Here is a 20,749-nt window from a genome sequence, read left to right on the forward strand (position 1 = left end):
CTCCCCGGCCAAGGCCAGACATGGAGCAGCTGAAGCCCATGCCTGTCCAGCCACAGACCAGTTTTTCCACCCCAAGGGTGCCCCGGCACAGGGTACAGCCCCGGGGGCTCCTCCGTGCCCCAGCATGAGGGGTTTCCCAGCAGAAGCAGAGGCAGCACCAGCCTCCCACACAACGGGGAGCACAGGCGCCGGCACACTGGGTGGCCCCAAAAAGTGCTCCCACATGTCCCCCGCTGTGGGCAGCCACGGGCAGGGAAGGACAAGGAGCTTGGGACCCGAGCAAGCACATCTCGAACGCTCTGGGTTCGCCCGAGCTGCTGGGCAGTGTTCATGTCATCGGCTACACGGGTCTAGGGAGTGACCAGTTCTGCAGCGAACAAAATATTTTTCTGCCCTCTCCATGGACTATTAGCAACGCAAGCCTGAAATGTCAAAAACCGACTCTTAATTACCAAAGTCAGTACTTAATGACTCCAATTATATTTCCACTGATTTCTGAAAATTGGATTCTCCACTACACTTGCTGTGTTTAAATTAGTTTCTTACCTCATTCACGGTAATTATACTTTGACAAACCAAATTAAAATACAGTTGAGATTTCTAAAATCCTACTTAAAAATAGTGGGGATTTAGAACAGAAAATTTCTTAAGCCTACCGCCACCTACATTTTTCATCGCACTCCCTTCAGGGCACAGGAATGCAGAGGGTTAAAAGATGAGAGATACACAAAGGACAGTATTTTGTTAAAATGCTGTAGAAACAGTGTTTTAGTAGTAGGAAACAGTGTTTTAGTTCCATGATAGAAACTCACTGTCTTATCCCTCCCATATCACAGAAATTAGCTTCTCCTTTTATCCTAAAAGCCAACAAAAGTTACTCTTCTCAGGCTCACCATCACCAGTACCGCAGAGGACTCCAGCAATTAGGAGATTCACATGTGCATTTATCAGGAGGGAATACATTTCTCACTTACAACTAACAGCTCTCTGTATCTAACCTGCATGCTGAGACGCCAGTATCTAGACCTACCACTGAAACATGCCAATACGACAAGCATGGTTTCTGCAAGACAGTTACACCCATTTGGGGATGCCTACCCTTTATTGGGGAATTATTTTCAAGTTCCTGCTCATAATTAGAAATGGAAAAGGACAAGAGTAGGCAGCATATTTGCAAGAAACTAAGCACCAATGGAAAGAATCCATAAAAACATAGTATTTTAGGGAAAGCCTCTACATGTATTTACTTCATATGATACAGAGAGAGCAGTGGTTTCTCCAAAGAGGATGTCCCTCCATACGTTCTTCTCCCAAAAGAGGAAGGAAAAGCCACTGACAGCCCTTAATCCCTTTGCCAATCTCAAAGCTCAAACATCCGAAGCGCGTACCCTTACATTGCAGCAGGCTGGCAACAGCCGTGGGAGCTGTCGAGTATCCACAGTAACTATGGCAAAGCCAAGGTAGCCGTGCCGGCACTGCAGGCAGCATCACAGCCCCAGCAATACAGTCACAGGAGTGTGTCTCAGCACCTGGACAAATTAATCCTAATCCCTGCAGGACCACAGCTGTTTCGGGAGCCAGCTACCTGGCACTGCATCTCAAAGCACAGGCAGGCATTACACTGGCTGGGAGGTTAGTACACTGAGCAACCAAGCCAGCCCCAAAGTTAGCCGACAGTAAATTAAAAAAAAAGTTTCAGGTTTCTGAGGGATCACAACTGCCCCAAAGGAGCAACAACAAGTCTGAAGCAGTTTGGACCAATGTGGCATGCCATCCTTGAGCTCCTTATGGCAAAGGGGTAAGGGAGAGCCCCCACCAGCTCACTACAACTAGAGAGGAATACAAAGCAAACCACCTGCACATGTTCAACATGTTTAGTGTTAATTCAAGAGGCAAGGGTATACAGATTTACAGGGCCACATTTTCACTTTGGTATAGGGATATAATATGCCACTATCACAGCTACTTCTTGCAATAATACCTTTTTATTATGTTTGTTTCTGTGATATTTTTATTCTCATCTTTCACAGATACCCGTGACTCAGCAGCGGTTGTTGGATTTTATGTTCACATATGGTTTAAAGAGGTGGCTGTTTAATGTTCCCTGTATGTAAATAACTACATGCTGTTTCAGTCCCTGCTGTGCAAGTGACAGAATGATTAGATTATAAATCTTGAATACAGAAATATGTCGAGTTGGTTTTCATCTACAGATCTATTAGAAAATGTAACGCACAGTAAGCTCTATCTTCCCCTTTACCCACAAATTCCTACTGCTTTTAATGAGCACATAAAGCAACCAGCAACAGGCAAAAATAGCCCAAAAAGCAGGACTCCAGGAGAGCAGCCAGTAGCCTGGGTGCAGCCTTCTCCTAGGCATCCCTCTGCCTGGAGGCAGCCAGGGCTTTCACCACTGCCGGTGCAAAGCCAAGTCAGACGTGGTGATACCGAGGGGGACCACTTGCTGAGGATGCCTGGGGAGCCCCCCACAGCCCCCTCCCATGGCACAGCAGAGAGCAGGGAGCAACAGATCTGGGCCTGGGGAAAGGCCACGTGGGATAACATAGCAACTCCTGCCACCAGCCATACCAGTGCCCCACGTGAGCAGGAGCCACCACACAGGGAGATGGCTTCACCACCAGCAAAAAGTGACCACAGGACAACACGTGCAAACAGCAGCACAGCACGGTAGGAACTGGCAGAGGCAAACACCTGCATTTTAAATGATTCTGCTTTTACTCTATTTGTGGCATAACCCTAGTGCTGCTACTAGAAACGAACACGCATTTTTCACTGTAATTTATCATCTTTTTAATATGGCTGACAGCATTAATTTCAAATCAAAGCTCCCATGCCAAGCACATTAAAACCGTTTTTATTTTTCAAAAGTGAACGCCATGAGAGCCAGAAGCAACATTAACATAACCACTAACATTTCCAGCTTGTTCGGTATCAGAAACCAGCACATAGAATAATCTTTTGAACTTTCCAAGGTGGAGAAACACTCTTTAAGTAAATAAAGAGGAGATACATAATTCATTGTTCAGCCGGTCTCCCTTCCTTGCTGAGCCACGACAGACCACAGGAAATGCTCTTGCTCCCTGCCACCCCCAGCCCTGATGCTCCCAGGCCTTTCAGTGCAAGGGAAGAAAAGCAGAAAGCTCATTCCAGCTACCGAGCAAGCATCCTATAGCCACAGGTAAATGGGCAGCAGACCTTTCATCACAAGCACCCCCAGGCACCCCACGCTGCAAGCCTCCCCACGAAGCGCTCCCCCAAGCACTTCTGCTTCTACTGCAGAAGATGGAAAGCCTTAATAAACTATGATGTACCATTGAAAGCAAGCAGGAAACATGGCAGGCAGCAGCATCCGATTGCTTTCCAATAAAGAGGGAGTTTGTTGGGTTAAAACTCCTGTCTCATCCTAGGAGGCTAAGCACACAACTGGCTGCTGTGCATGGGCATAGGACAGTGAGCAGTGGTCACCATCAACTCGATCCAGCAACAAAATTGCCCAAGTGTATGGGTACCACCACGAACAGGCACAAGCACTCACCATGCAACCACCTGCCTCGGGGTAGGTGGGTGTAGAAATCAGTCTCTGGTGGCAAACAAACAAGCAAAACCAGAAAAAGCCTCAGAAGGCAGAAATTAAGACACTAATCAAGAAGCCAGGAAGGAAGGAAAAATCTTTGGCCTGTGGAAGCAGGCAGTAGATAGCCTGAAACTGGATATTAATTAAATTTATACAAATGTAGTCCAAGCTATCAAGTTTGGGCATAGGCTTTCTGTAGTTAGGAGACATTGGAGTGACTGCACAAGCTACGGGATTCAAAAGATGCTCCAAATCAACACCACAGTACAAGGATGGGAGGAACCCCAAAGCTGCTCAGGTTTGCCTTCTTCCATCCCCATCCCACACTCTCTCAGTATACTAATGAGGAATCCTTGCCCAAATCCAGTCCCAGTAACTGACTTCTGCTGACCTAAAGTTATCCTGCAGCTCTAACAACAGATGATGAACCTCATTTCCTATCCTAGCAGCCTCTGTTGTGGGGCATTGCTCTGCATATTAATGATCCTTAATGACACCTAAAAGCATCTGCAAAGTCTCAAGTATGGATTTTACCACTCAGTCCAAAGCCATGAAGAGCCAACGATGGTAAAGTATGATCAAAACCAAGAAAGGCAAGCATTCATTAAGACACCATTTTACTCTTGTGAAAAGGGGCATTAAGATGATTTTTCGCCTGGACCAGTGGTGGCACGTGAGTAAGGTGATGAGTAATATTAGCTTGAAAGGGATCTTTTAAAAATAAATATGTATTTTTTAAGTTGGCAGGGAATAAGCCTATTCAGTGAAAGCAGGAAAAAAGAAAAAAAAAAAAAAGGTCAAGGGAGTGAAGGAAAAGAGCTGCCCACTTGCCCGTGACATTGTCAGCTTCGGACAGTGATGGAAAATTAGTCCTTAGGAATATAAATCACCTCCAGCCAGGGCTCCTGGAATTTAGCACTTCCCATGACTGCTGAAGAGGCTCTGTCAGGTGATCCTTATTTCTCAAGTTTGGGATGATGACTGGGGTGGTATAAGGCTGAAAAGAAGGGTTAATTAAACAAAGAAGCAAATAGGCAAGAGCCTTTAGAAATTGATTAGACAATGAAAGTAAATGACTTGGCAAAACCACCTGGATTCCACTGCCAGAGTTATAAAAACATCTAAGAGATGGAGTGCTGTTTTAATGATTGATATTCTCACTGTATGTTCCTGCAGAAATGATAAGTACTGGGACATTTATTGGGGTAAATGAAATCACAGCCGAGCCACCTCCTTTTCTACTCTGTGAAAGGAGAAAAAGGTGCCAAGGATCTCTTCATCCAGAAACCAAAGCACCACCAAGGACTTAGGAAAATGATCATGTTGCCAAAATAAGGCTCAGAAAAATATATTCATCAGGCTCATGTGGCATTTGTTGTTTCCTTGCTTGGAGGAACAGTGCATCAACATTCAGGTAGGTGACCAAAACCAGAAACCCACCTTTCCTCTGTACTTCTGCACTATAAATATATACACAGGCACACATATATATATACATATATATAGCTAGACCCTGCATTTTCCACTCTCCCATGCAGATCTACTTCTGTTTGTTTGGGAAGTCATATGGCCAGGGGAAGGCCCAGAGCCTTGGGAAAAAAAAATACATATATATGTAAAGCATAGATCATGCCTATGTTACTCATCCGATGGTTATTTAATGCTTTTTTGTAATACATCAGTAAAGAAAAGAGGCTTTAGTCCAATTTCATAACACCAAAGTCTTGAATCATCATGTTCATGAGGTCAGAACTACAACTGGTATAAATGTACTTACCACCACCATAAATCCCAGCACCGTAATGCTGAAATATTCCAGCCGTCAGAGCAGCGATGTTGCAGACTGCCCTGCATTTTTAACCTCGATTGTACATAATTGTTAATCACTGACCCATTCTCCGGCAGCCCTCGGCGGGAGTGGGTTGCTAAGCGACCCGTTTTTACTTCAGATACTTTTTAAAGCTAGTTCAGAAACGGCCAAAAGTCAACAAAGTGAGTATTGAGACTATTGCGGACAGATCCGAGGTGGAGGTGCGAGCGTAGGAAGCAAGTGAGACTAACCCACACCTCTATCAAAAGCGTAATTATATTCAGTGCCACTTTGCTACATATGAAAACCCCTTAAAGAAGTCTTGCTGCAGCCCCGACACAGCTCGCACACCTCCTGACCTGCAATATTAACTGCCTCCTGCTTCTGAACAAACTCCCATGCAATTGCCAACACGAGAAGATAGAGATGAGGAGCCAGACCTCCGTGCTCACCCCGCCGGGGAGTTGCACCCGCGTCTGGGAGGCATAAGGGCTGCAGCCCAGCAGGGCTGAGAGCTGACACCCCGCCGTGCCCCCCTACCAGCCCCGCAGGGGTGGTGAGCCCAAGCATCCACAGCTCAAACAGAGCCCACGGGTGACAGGCGACATCCTCCAGACCAGCGCTTGCAGGCACCCAAAAGACCACGCCGAACAAGAACAGCCTTCAGAAACACACATGGGGTTTTATTAGGGAAAACCACGCTGTTCTTTGAAAGCTAATGGGCATATAATTACTCTCCCAGCCAGGAGTGCAGGGACTTTCTATAGACCAATGATTAGAAATAATCAGGTAGAATTAATCGAGTAGAGGGTAGAAATCGTCCAGCCCGTGCTTCTGCATCCGTGTTGCCCCGCAGCCTTCCCTGCCCAGCTCCCCCGTCAGCAGGTACGCTGGCACGCACGCCCTGCCAGCACCCAACCATGGGCCCGACGAGCAGCACATCAGGCAACCAAATTATTTCTGCTGCTCCCTTCAACAGGCTGGGGCTTTCGTGCCCATGAGGCTGCCGTGCTCCTCGGGGTTTGTGGGGAGGGACCTCATAACTCCAGGGCTTTTATCCTTCTGGCACATTAGGTTGGGTGGGACATGGATGGCACAGGGAGGACTGTGAATGCTGCCCCATGTCTGTTTTTTCCTCCTTTTTTTCTTTTTTGAAAAAACACCCTGAAAAAGAGGAGCAACACTTACTGTGTTATGTCATCTCAGAGAAACATGTCCTTCTCGTCCTGGTATTTTACTCATGTATCACCATCTCATTAACAACCACTATGGTATCTCATTATTAGTTATAGAAACTTGATTTTTGTCCTATAGAAACCAGTGGCTAAAATGCTACAGATTTAAATAGAAGCAAGACTGAGCAACCACATTAATCATCAAGAGGGAACTGGAAAAGTTGCAGGATTTGGGAGGAACATGCAGACAGGAAAGCTCTTAAGTTCTGCTTTTTCTGCCCTTTTTTGTTTTAAATATAACCTACTAGCATAAGTTGTAGTAGCAACTAGTGTAACTAGTGTAAATTAGACCTTTACGATCATGTTCCCAAAGCAGCTGAGCAATTCAGTAAGAGAGGCTGTGGCTATATGCCAGAGGATACTCAAAGTAGCTGAACAGGTCTTGTTTTCGGAACAGGCTGTGTATCAGTTCAATACATTTATGCAAACATGCCTTTTTTTTTTTTTCTTTAAAACTTCAAGAAAACTTTAAGAACAGCCTAGCCCAACAAGTACTGGGGTAAATACACACTAAAACAGTAAAGGCTTCCAGCTTGTGCCTCTCTTTTACTGTCAGGAATCTTCTCACCAAAGTAGTCTGGGCTACAATGCCCATGTTTCAGGAGAGCTGGGTTAAAGAACCATGTAAGCTGTATTTTGTAAAAAGGGAGAAAAAGATTTGGGCAACCAGATGATTGCCAGAGACAACACGTGCAAAAAACGCGGAGAGGTATGAGGATCCAGAGGTCAACAGAGTAAAGCAGAGAAGGACCCTGAGCAGAGCACCCACCCAATGGAGCCCGTGGGCATCGCCCAGTGGGGCTCTGGCCCCACACACAACAGGGCAAGGGGACAGAAATGGAGCTCCCCGTTGCTGAGTCTTCCCCCTGCCAGCATCTCCCCTCCTGCTGGGTGGGCCAGGGCAATGGGGAGACCGATGGGGAAGTCCTATGACTTGGCCCCATCTTCGCCATGGGTGAAATTCTCACCCCCGGGGAGCACCAGCTGAAGCCTACAGGCAGGGATGTGTAGCACATCAACCTATGCCACCATGTTCACCTACACACTCCGCAAACACCTGGCGTTTCTCTCACTTAGCGTCTGTTTTATAACCTTGTGAAAGAAAGGCTATGAAATTATTAGCTTGGAAAAGAAATGATTAAGCATGAAGAAGTCATACAAAGCCAGGGGGCCCCATGAGTAATTTGACCGCTTCTGTTTAGACTATTTTTTGACAGTTTGTTATAAAGGACTTAAAACCTTAACCCAGCTTGCCTTTGCCGCTGCTCTCGGGGTCCGAGCGAGCTGTTTATCGCACTTGGTGTTGCTAAAGCAAGTTATGCGGCATCAAGCTCTGTCACTGCCTTGTCAGTCAGTCCAAGCAACATGATACCATCACCTCCAGCTGACCCCTGGAAGTTAAGTATTGTTTCATGAAAAAATACTGAAGCTTGTTGATGGCAATCTGCCCTCCAGACAGACAGACCTTGCGCAACACCCAACCTGCATCCAAAGCCAAGGCATCACCCAGCGGGATTGCTAACTGGAGGTAAATACACACAGCGCATGGGAAGCTGACGAGCCAGAAACACAAAACCAGTGACTTCGGGAATGCTGGTAGGATTAAACAATAACATTTCCACCGGTTCTGCAGAGGAAGAGCTAGAGACGACCAACAGCAGGAAACTTTGCCAAATAAAACTGCTAGGAGCTGGATTGCTTGCTGTTCGCTTTTGCAAGCAAAGCTTCTAGGAAAAGAAAACAAACCCTTTTCCGTCCTAGAAGTGCCTGGAGTACAAAACCTGGACTCAGCTCTGTACCCTGCCTGTCCCCAAGAATAAAAAGGATCGGGCGGGGAGAGCAGGAGGACAGTGCAATACATGCGTGCACACAGGCATCAAACAGGCGCTGCTGCTCAGGAGCCAGGAGACGACGGCAGAAGTAATTTTAGGCCCACTGGCCTCTGCAGAATGATAACAAAAGAAAAAAGGAACTGTAAAGAGCTCCAAAATGCAAAATGCTTCTTGGAGGAAGAGAGCTATTCGAGTAGCACCTGATAAATGTTGCAGTTGTTAAATGATTGATGCCCGCAGGCATCAAGCAACCAGCCTCATGCCAAAAGCAGAGGTGACTGCTGAGATCGCTGGAAGTTTTGCCTGTACAGAGACCTGAAGACCAAGCCTAAAAGCTTCAATGAACTCCATGATCCCTAAAGAAAGAAGAAGAAAAAAGAAAAGAGAAAAAAAAAAAAAGGGACAAAAAGAGACAACCAGAGCTGATCTGCACAGTCCTCTACTCCATTGGACAGGAAGCAAATCCGACCATGCATAAAATATGACAATATGCATTTGGAACCAAATTCCTACTTCATCAGACCTATTAAAACCAAGCATCAAGGGGAGCCTCAATCTACTCAACACGGGCAAGCACCAGGCGACTGAGTCTGCTGGGGCACTTGGGGCAGCAGAGGAGGCAGGCAGGAGCACCCACAAGAGAGACTGGAAAATGAAAAGGAGTGCACAAGACCACTTCCTTAGCACAGCAGAGACGGAGATGCATGCGACTCCAGGTGTCTTGGGCCGATCAAAGCCCATGCTGTTGCCAGAGATGACAACTCCTTCTTCCATCTGCACCCCGTGCCAGACCCTGCCTTCTGCAGTCCTGGATGCTCCTGCAAACACACCTCAGGGTGCGCAGGTGAAGTGAACCCTTGGTGAAAATCAACCCTACCCCACCAAGAGTGGTTTCAAGCAGACTGGCTCCCTGAACACCTCACCACATGGTCGCTAGCATTTTCCTTGTCCTCTCCCTTGTGCCAGCCTCCCCAGGATGCCAGGGGATGGAAGTCCTCCTCCTTCTCCTCCCACCCCACGTCACAGGGATGCACATGGGGCAGAACGGGGCAGAACTGGCACAGCCGCTCCTGTGCTGAATCCCTTCTGGTAAATCAGCCTCGTGTTTCCAGAGAGCCGTTAATCCATCACCCTTCAGCTCTAAAATTCATACAAATTATTTTATTCATAATTAAGGTCTCTAAATGTGGAAATTAAATTACCATTTACAGTGTAAAAGGAGAGAGCACAGAAAAACCTAGATAGCAGCAACAGCTCTCTCCTCTGCATGAATCAGGAAGACATGTGGGGGTGGGGGCTATCTGGCAGTAGCTTTAGGTCATAATACAGATTTCAGCATCTTTGAAAAGCTGCTAAGGCCCAGTCACAAGAGACCTTCATGTCTGAGATGCTGAATTAATCCCAAAACTCAGGTGCCCCTCAACTCTGCTCCCAATAATCCCCTGGACTCTTGCATTAGGACCACATTTGCAGGACAGCTAAAAACCCAGCATTTCTTTTATCACTTCATTCCTCTGCTGGAAAACAAGCTGTTTGAAGCACAAAAGAGCTGCTCCTCGTCATATGTATTTAGACTCACCTTTCCATTCAAATCAGGCTGCAGCAAAAGAGAGAACATACAGGGAAACAGATGGCCCTGCACTGAACACAAGGCGTAATTCACTTGAGGGGCTGAGAATCAGGGAGGGAGATGGTATGAGCAAGCTGCAGATCAACGCCACCGCTGAATTCTGCCTTGTATTTACAGCAGAGCCCTGTTGTAAATAGTGTAACGAATACTACAGCCACGAACATTTTCTCATTAACTCAGAAGGGAAAGATTCTGGAAAGTTTTTTTGCTTTTTGTTTCAATGGCAAAGCAGCATCTGAATCAGTGATGGGGATGATGATGATGACAGTTTCAGAGGCAACTTCCTCCCATCCCCAATAGCCCACCGATGCAGTTAGTATCAGCAGCCATTATGAAAGTAAAAGGATCTTTTTCGCTTATATTTGGCTACGGGTTTGCCCAAGTGTAACAGGATATTTAGGCCGAGAGGATGGTAGGAAGATGGTCTGTATACAGTTACTCAAAGAGACCAGGAAACAGACGTGTCCCGAGACATTTGCATACTCAGCCAGGCAGCCAGATTGCAGAAAGGGTAATAGCCATGTTGAAATTAAGCAAAGAAGAAAAGGTTAATATACGTGACCTTTCTGATTCTGCGCAGCCAAAAATAACGATGCACAAACTACAGGAAAGTTTTAGGGCTAGATTTTTTGCCCTCCCCAAGCACCCTCATGTCTTGTTGAAGTCAGTGGGGGCTGAGTTGATGCCTGTGCTAACAGTATACACAACCTTTCCTTACAGAGGGAACAGGGGGAGGCTCCTCACAGTAACCCACAGGAGCCTTTCAGGATCAGTTCTTCACTTGGCAAGACAAAAACCACCAAGCCAAGTAACAGCACAGGCATGTTTGTTGCTGAAAAAGCAGGCTCTGAAAAGATCAAGAATGTGGATAGCAGGAACAAGAAGAACTGCTCCGTCTGGTCTCTCTTCCTTGCGCGCCCATCTCCATGAACCCGCTGTCTTTGTGAATCCAACCAACTGGTAAGTCCCCTTCTGCCACTGACGCACGAAGGATGCGAAACCTCAATTAAGGATCCATGTCTTGCAGGCTGTTGTAATTCATGCCTTTAGCTCTGTAGGACCCCAGGTCAATTCCTGATGGGTAGCTGCTGCATAAACACGGTTCAGCGGCTAGCGCTTCCAAAATGCCTACAGACACACATGCAGAGGTATATAATTGAGCACCAAAAGAAACGCAACTGTTGTGGAATAGTCAGTTTTTAAAACCTGCAGTTTGTTAATTGCGACATATCCATTAGATATAATGAAAAGATAGTTACTTTTTCCATTTCAGTTCAGGCTCTTCCACATTGCATCTGATGGTTTAAGTCCTGCAGAGGCCAAAGCATCTGCTTGGCTTTACATATTTATGCATGGTCTATATTTACACACCACAAGCGTAAGAGTTAAGCAGATGCCCAAGTCTCAGCAGGACTGCAGCTGGTATTTCAGTGCCATACGCAAACGAGCTTATCTCTGTATCTCCAATATGACGTGGCTCCAGCGAGTTTGGTGACCACACTGGAGCTGAATGAAGCTCTTAGTTTTCAGTTGGAATGAACTACGTAATTTTATACGAGAGGCAGCTCAAATTGATGCCAGCATCAAGACGCTATAAAATAAGGAGACGAGCATGAAAACTGAACAACTGAAGTGTACCTCAAAAGGCATACCACGTATAAACGTCCCTGCAACACTGAGGAAAGCAAAAAGCCCCTCCAAAGGCAGCTCTATTACTATTTGTAGACATACCTCCTCTTGAAGACCAAGAGTTGCAGCCACGTCCCAGGTGCCCACATCGCACAAACACAGACCGCAGCCCCTGTCTCCAGAGAGCTGCCGTAGGCAAGTGCTGTCCCTGTCCCCTAGCCACACAGGCAGATCCCCACAACAGCGGGGCCAGGGCATGCATCCCAAGCAGTCCTCTTGCAAGGACTGCCTTAGCTCCTTCCTCAGCCTCTTCCTCAGCCAGGGACACCAAACCAGCCTGCTTGCTGGGGTATCTGCCTGCTCCCAGGAGGCAGCAGAGAAGAAAGGAGATGTTTCCACACTCCCTTGCCAACACAGCTCTTTCTCCAAAACGCTGTTTTGTGAAGCCTGGTTTAAATCAGACCCCACTCCTCCAAAACACATCCTCACCTCCCATTCCTGGTGTGCAAACCTTACAACCTAATGGGACTACTTACAGCCACACATGGATGTGCCATACAGCCCTCAGACCTGCTACTGCACAGCGTAAGCCTTTGAGATGTGCAAGTAGTAAGTGACACACAGAATACCGAGATTTTGTTTGCACGTTTGTTGGTTCATTTAGTACCAGACAATCCCAGCCACGTGGGCTCCCATTTGCTCAGAGACCCACTGAGCTCCCTGTTCAGTCTGAACGCAGCAACAGCAGCACTGCCATCCTAATTTCTGCCCCGAGCTTTGGGTCAGGTCCTCCAGAAGGAAGGAGGCTGCAGCAGAGCCACCTGCCTTCCAACAGAGAAAGCCAAAACCCGAGACAGTCCACCATTTCCAAGCAGCGCGTACACAAACTGCTCCAGAACAGTACCCAGGAAAAAAGCAACTTCCTCGTCAGTACCGCTTTTGTTAGCAACAGGACCCGAAGCAGCAAAAACACCTTCTGCAAACCACCCTCACCAAACCAAGACTATGTAACACATCATAAATACCAGTTTTCAGCTGGGGATCAAGTGCTTTTCTTCCTAATGAGCCTTTCCAAACCAGAGCAGACAATGACCACAAAACAATTACAAAGAATAATATTGGAAATTGCCAATTAGGTATAGTATATAAAAAAAGCTTCAAAGAAGAAGAACTTCAACAAAGACACTACTTATTTTTACCCAGCTACAGACAGTACTTATTTAAGGGAAAACATTTTGCTGGAAAACATGTTTGTTTTAATTATATAACTCTGACTTCACACACAAACAAATCCAAACTATGGAAAATGCCGTACCTAGGTTTTTAAAACAGCAAGAATCGAGCCAAAGAGAAGAATATGCTGCAGTAATTAATGTTTCTTTGCAATCTAAAAGGTATTTACCATTTGGTTTTGCCCAAGGGAAATAAACGCTGTTGCAAAGCGATATAAAACACTGTTCCAGAGTAAAATCTGCCTCTGCCCTGTCCTCATTACTCCCTGGAAAAAAAAAAAAAAAAAAAAAAAAATCTGTGTGTGCATGTGAACAGAAAGAAGTGGGTAACCTCATGAAGGGAAAGACGCTGCCCCTTCTCCCCTTCCCGGGCCACGTACCACCTCTCTGCAGGAGCACCCACGAGGGGCCACGCTGCCCGTCGCTCCCCGTGGGAGTGCCGCCTGCCACCCTTCCTGCCAGAGCACCCGGGGTGCCTGGGGGCAGCAGCAATGCTGTGGCCGGTCCAGCCCATGCCGCCTGTCACGGAGGTACCCGGGGCTGCCTTGGACGGCTTTCGGACAGCCAGCATGGATCCGCATGCTGCCGAGGGGACCGGCAGCAAAGCAGACACAGCTGCTTGTGGTGTGGCAGCAGGCAACCAAAGGTCATGCCAACGCACCAGGAAAAAAAAGATTGGAAACCACTGTTACCTCCAGCGCAGAAAGCTGTCTTCAAGTATAACAACTTTTTATTTCAGCTCCATTTCTGTATAGTTGAAGCGTCCCAAACTGTCCGAGGTTATCAGCACAAACATCAAACGTACAGGGCCATATTAAACTCGTCAGCAGCTGGCCCAGTCAGATCTCTAAAAGCAATGGCAGTGCTGGCAGAGTAAGTTGCTAACCCAACTACAGGCACCAGGATCCGAGGGAATTGGGTGCAAAGGAAAAAAAGAAAAATTAGATAGATACATGGATAGTTAAGAAGACAGCTCACCAGGCAATTAAAAAGAAAAGAAGAATATAAAACTTCTTCACATCAGAAGAGCAATCATCATCCAGGCTATTCCATTCCATTAATTTTTTTAGCAGTGCTACCCATTCGAGTCAAATATCAGATAGAGAATTTATACTTTTAGTCTTTTGAAGCAAACCTTCTTCCCTAAACCAATAGCAATTCATTCGCAGTGGAAGAAGAAAGGGATTCCCTCTCACACACAGCAAATTCAGTGGCAAAACTCTAAATATTGCAAACTGGTTTCAGCAATACATCCAATTTGAAAAGAGCTCAGAAGCCAAGGCTTAAAACAAGCCATTAAACGCAAATACTCTTGCAGTGAAGTGTTCAGAGGTAGCGTTTGGGGTTTTTTACTTTTTTTTTTTCCCTCCCCAGTTTGTGACGCTGTTATATCAAAAGCTTGATCTAAACCCCAAAGGGGAAAATACCAATAGAGGCCCTGTTTAAGCTGCAGAAGGAGATTTTTGGACCACTCCATCAGGCGGCAGTCCCAGCCACAGAGCCAGGCTGCTTCCCCAGGGAAGAAGCTGAAAGCTGCTTCTGTCAGCGAGATGCTCACACAAGCCCTCCTTGCTTTAAGACTTAGGGGTTAGTACTGATCTCCTTGCTCATAGCACAGGAATTTAATAGTTAGAAGGACAACCTTCTCTCTAGCCCAACAAAGATTTGACATGAAGCACAGCCCAAATTCCCCCAGCATCTAAATCATTTCTAAAGTGAACTCCCACAGCCAAGGAAGGGAAAGTAATAGCAATTCCATAAAGCCACAAGGGAGATGCAAAACAGACCAACAACAACCCATCAAAGATATGACCTGCTATTTCTGCACAAACTACTTTTATAAAGAAAAAGGAAAAAAATGAACTGCTGCTTAAAATATTATTTGGATGTTACATAAAGGATGTTTAAAAAATAAAAAATCTATTCATTCTTTGCTAAAAGGAAGCATCCTGAACTAAGGTTCTAGGAAGAAAAAAACAACAAACCAAAAACAAACTCATTACACAATTGCATACCATTTACTTAAGACTGCTGTGATGAATGCACACAAGCAGTCTTCAGGCAGGGTTTCCCCTGAACTTCCAAGTGTTCAACTCTTCTGCTCTTAACACTGAATAAGATAAATAAATAAAATTGAATACTGTATGCATGAGTAACTCCTGACTTAAAATATTTATGTAAGACTATTATCATTACCCCTGCTGTGGGTCATCCGAAGTGCGAACACATTCAGATCCACAGCACAAGCAGCAAGGACTAGTAAGAATGAGCATCAGAAATGTTCTTTGCTACCTGGATCACTCATAACTGCTGGTAGGTCTCAAAGCTACCGGGCATCAACAGGGTTGATGGTACAAGGGTTCCAACAGTCACAATGGGTTGGTTTGACTGCACATTTCGGAGAGAAGTCTGCTCCCAAATGTTACCCTGTATTAAAGCATCCACACAAGTTCAATCAGCACAATTAAAATGAGCCAGAACAATCCTATTACAGCTAGGCTGGCTAGTTTCTCACACAGACAAGCTTAAATTCATACTTAATTAGCTATTTTAAGAAAGCTCAGTAGTCTCTTTCTAAGACCAGCTTTCCAGAACTGAAGGGACCACCAGCTGCATTTTCAAAAGACAAAAACAAAACCCATTTCCTTCTGTAGAAGGGGCCCCACTGAGACCACAGGACACACGGACTCTCGTCTGCACCAAACCCCCTCGACAGCCATGGGGCCATGCAAACCCACATCAGCTGCAGGCAAGGCAAGAGGCTGCCTTTAGTCTCCTGTGCCCTCGCTGGGGCTGGCTGCGACAGCTGGAGCAGCAGCCGCATTCCAGGTACCACTAGAAGTTTCACTCACTGCAGCAGATAAGAGAAGTACCCAGTATAAGCAGCTGACTCCCTTATTCTCATTATACAGTATAATGGTGATCTTGCAGCCCCTGTCAGGGTCATTACCTAGTACCACAAGCAGTAAAACTGAATCATGGGGCAGCAGCATCTTGTGATCCTCACAAGGATCACAAGGATCTTGTGGTTAGACTTTGATTTATTTATTAGTGTTTTCTTTATGAGGCAGGGGCTATTTTACGTGAAATGCTTAAGCACACCAGGCCTTTGGGTCACTAGCCTGACACCACCTTAACACAAATAAATACTGAGAGTATGCCAGGTTATAATTGCCTCTAAAAACACAACTAAAGAGACTACTTGAACAAAAGTAGCAGCAGGTTTACTTTAGGCATCTGGACTGGAAGCAGGTATTACAACCCAAGTACAAAGAGAGCCGTAAGTGGCAGCAGGACTCTGATAACAAGATTGGGAGATTAAAACAGACCCAAACATCAGAACAAACCTTTAAGGAATCTGAAGGGAGAAACCCAGGGTTTGACAATCACTCCGACATCACTGCAGCTTTAGCTATATAGATGGACAGACAGGTATCAGTGTTTAAATTTTCTTGAGGATTTCTACAAGTTTTATCTTATTCTGTAAAAAGAAGTTACACAAACCGACTCTACTTTGCTTTTGAATGTTTTCTCTGCAACAAAGGCCACAGGTATTTCAGTCTCCTCTGGCAGTGCCACACACTTTCAGCCCCTGAAGTTTAGAATGTTTTTAAGTTAAATGAGAATGGGAAATTCAGCATTTTAATCGCAGCTAGGAGAATAAGTATTTCAAATACAGAAAACACTGGCATGGGTTAACAAAAGACAAATTGATTCAATTTCTTCAAAAACTCAGAAGGGTAGAAATGATCTTCTTCCACCAAGCACCACAGAAGTCATTTTGAAGGAAAGCATCCACTGACGAGTGACGCTGCTACATCTAACTTGAAAGACAAGATTTAAGGCTAGATTAAGTTTTGTTGGCAAGCCGGAGGAACTCCATCCATATCAACTGTCCTACCCACTTATGCAAAGCCAGGACTTGTTTTATGGCACCACACAACGTGACCTCAGTTTTGAGCTTGTATTAGCTAGGAACAGCCTGTCCCACTGAGGCATTAAAGTCTATGGACTCAGCCAAATCTTCCATCTCAATATGCCACCAAGTCAAACCAGCAACAATTATCATCCCAGTCTTGAAATATGCAATAGCACATGCAAGAAATATGCTCTACTTGAGCTGGGAGACAGATCAGATCCCGGCACTTCTTAATTCCTTCACAAATGCAGTCACCTTTAACATCTCAAAAAAGAGGCCGTTCCAGCAGCGCTTAGCTGTCAGCACGCGGTGAAAGGGAAGAAAAAAGTTATCAATGTTCTTCAACAGGTATCTAAAGATTGGGAGGGAAGGGAACACCCACCAAGAATCCCTGGCAGGAAAGCAATTAGCAGACGGGGTACAGTGCAGAGGCACAAGAGTGCCTCCTGCGAAGACAAGACTGGAAATGGTACAGTAGTGAATTACAGCAAAAATATCCCCCCTGAACAAAACCCATCCTGTATGTGTTGGTGCTTCTCTTACCGTGTCAGCCAGTGAAACTGGCAAGCAGCAGGTCAGGGCCCCCACAGCCTTGCCAAAGCCCAGCATGCATGGTCCTGCGCCCATGCTCCGGGGACACCCCCGGGCATCCCCCACCCGGATCTCACAGGATGGGAGAGTGAGAAGCAAGTGATGTTTCTCAACATGTTATCTTCAAATTTCACACTGGTTAAAAGTCATCAGGCAAGCATTTAGTGGCCAGATACTGCTACGGATCAGAGATTGATTTACTTGCCACAGTCAACTGCAGGGAAGAAGAAAACAACCCCACACACACACAATTGCCTCTCCTTCCCCATATTTCTGGCATCTTCTTATTTTGTGTGGCTTGTGACACCACCAAGCAATGGCAAAGCACAAAGCATCCTGCAAACAAAAGAAGAAAAGCTGGTCTTTCACTGGGATAAACAAAGGAGGTATAGTACCTGCCCCTGAAGTACAAACAGGTTCAGACACCTTCTCTTAGAAAGGTAAAGAGCGTTTCACATACAATTCCTCCCACCATCTGAAGGAGGCTTTAAAGTACTTGGGGGAAGGAAGGAAGGATGTGCCGAGAGAAGACTGTACATTTGCATCAGACACTTTGATGGTATAAACACTTCTGTGTAGCCACATTTATTAAAGAGATGATTATGACTACCATGCATGAGTGAAAACAGACAACAGGCCTCACCAGACACAGCATGCACCATGGGCGGCGGAGGAGGACTCAGGACTCCAGAGCTCCTGGGTGAGGGAAGGTCTTCTACAGCTTCACACATGCACCGCTCTAACGCTGGCAGGTCCGAGAGCATGGCAAACGGAGGAGGAGGAGGAAAGGAGAGGGAAACAGGAAGCTGGCATACAGAAACATGGCGAAATACCCCCCTCTGATATTATTCAGGTTAAGACTGCACTTCAATAAATACCTAGGTAATGTGAAGATTAAGTGTTACACCGACATACTAGAAATGAAAAAAAGTTCTTTCTTCTTTTCTGTAAAACTTGAGACTCAGTCATCACCTTGGGACAACTTGTTCTTTCCATCCACAATGAGGAGAAATCCAGAGTTGCTAGCCCAAGCTGGGTGAAGACACTTCTAACTTCTTGTCTCCCCAAGAACTTATCTATTTTTCTAATCACTTCAGAAACAAAGGTTGTCTTAACACCTGAAAACCTGACTAACAATACACTTAAAGCTAACACTAAGGTAACGATGATTAAATTATTCCTTTTCACAAAGACCAAAGCAGGCCTAGAAACAAAACAAGTCAAGCACAGATTTTTCTCCCCATCTCAGAAACACGCGTATGCCCACATTGCGACCTGCTGGTGCTGGGTGATTTCCTTCATGCAGTTCGGTCTCACCAATCTTACTCTTCTCCTGTTGTTTGTTGCTTGCCACAATTGTATGATTAAGGTATCAGTCTTCTCTCACTAACTCCTACAGACTATACCCAGTCCTCTCTTACTGCAGATTCAGCTCCAAGTGATTTTTGGCACAGCTCTCTAAAGGAAGCAGTTTCACCACTGAGGTACAACTGACAGCCGAGACCAAGAAAATAATTTAGCGACATGAAGAGAGATGCTTAGCTTAGCAGATCAGCTAATGAGCACACTGGTGCTGGAAAAGCCATACGCATATTTCAGGCAGGGCAACACTCTTGGGTAACTTTCAAAATGCTTGCGACTCTTATTGCTTCCTTGGAAACCCTTTAAAAATACAAAAAATAGAGCAATTTCCAGCTTCAGCTTGAGAGAAGGTATACATCCTCTTAAGGACAGCGAACAGGCCTAAAGAGAGACTTCTGTCCATCACAGACATTATGTTGCATCTTCATAGTTTCCACCGTTTTTTGCCCTTGTTCCAACACAGGGCATACTCTCAGCAGCTTCAGTAGATAGCATCCTTGCAGCCGAAAACCACGTCTGTGTACAAACAGGGTCACCCAGTTTGGGTGACCTGATCCCCACCCAGCAACAACACCGCAAGACTCCCCACCCAGCAACAACACTGCAAGACTCCCCATGTTTGCAGCTGGATGCTGAAATACCTCTTAAAATGAGCCTTCCCCGTTAAAGACAGAAACTGAAACCTAGCAGGAAGCTTCCTAGCCCCAACACCTCAAGATTACTGGTGGTCCAGAGGAAAGCTGGATAAACAGGTCCCCCTCTGTGTGTGCATGCAGGGTGTGCTGGAGCAGAGGAGGCATGAGGCAAGAAACCTGCGCATTCCTTCTGTCAACAAGGATTTGGGCAGATCTAAGAGAGCAATGTTTACTACTATCGGTCATGAGTGAAAGCCCTTGAAGATGCATCAGGTTCTGCTGACACAAACAAGCCTGCTCTTGGCCTCCGGGCTGCATAGCTCAGAGACCACGCACCCCTCTGACCTCCCACCCCTCACCCAGCTCTGCCTGCACCAGCAGCCCCAGTTTGCTGTCAGTCCTTTTCATCTGCCCCCTTGGCAGGGTCAGGACACCTCATCCTAGATCAGGTCCGTACACTTCCTCGAGCGGCCTCCTTCCCCCTCGCACACGCCTGACGATCCACCTCGAGCAGTGCTGTTACCCCGCCTGGCGTGACACGGGTACGCATGCTTCGCATCACTGGCTGCAGCTCCCCAGCATCAAACCGAAGCCTCGGGAGCTCCCCCCGGGGCTGCTGCTTTTACTGGCTGTCACGGACCACGGCCCTTGGGCTGTGCAAGTCGCTGAGCAGGATCCCCAGCCCGAGACGCTCGCATTATGCTGCTGCTGCTCACTCCCTCTTGCACTTGCCAGGAGGCACCATGCATGAGCTCTTCCCTCTCCTGTCCATCAAAAGAAGGAATAAATTACCTCCTGGCGGACTGAGACTCAGTTGTTCACTGACTCCAGAGACCTCGAGCATCTGCAGCAGGCACACCTCCCGAGGCATTTCATGTGCTGCCATCCCCAATTCTGCCACATGATGATTCCCATTAGGGTGCTCCCACCTCCTCCACAGACCTCGGTTAGCATTTCAGCTAGCATGGATCCTGAGGGCTCTCTCTACCGGCAGCAAAACCGTGCTTTCACTGCTGCTACCGACCCTTGCAGCATGCCAGCAGGGCACAGCTCAAATTGTTCTAGAAAAATGGTCTCTTCTGTTTCTAGTACAGAGATCCTTTTTTCCTCCCGCCCCACCCCAGGATGGAGCAAACAGGTCAAGCAAGACCCAGGCCCAAGGACGTCCTCCCACACTTCCAGCACAAGGAGCAACCTGAAGCATAATTTCTCTTCCTCTCCGCCCATATTTCAAGACAATTTGGGTACTCTGCAGAAAAAGTATGGATTTGCTTCTACA

The 20,749-nt window shown here is 46.3% G+C and overlaps 1 protein-coding gene across 1 annotated transcript in view; it reads right to left on the reverse strand.

The window, feature by feature from the left end:
• Positions 1-20,749, reverse strand: part of TIAM1 (TIAM Rac1 associated GEF 1) — a 194,372-nt gene that overhangs the window by 159,422 nt on the left and 14,201 nt on the right. The gene's annotated exons all lie outside the window — the stretch shown is intronic.

The sequence above is a fragment of the Mycteria americana genome, chromosome 1, assembly GCF_035582795.1.
Source record: "Mycteria americana isolate JAX WOST 10 ecotype Jacksonville Zoo and Gardens chromosome 1, USCA_MyAme_1.0, whole genome shotgun sequence".
NCBI lineage: Eukaryota > Metazoa > Chordata > Aves > Ciconiiformes > Ciconiidae > Mycteria > Mycteria americana.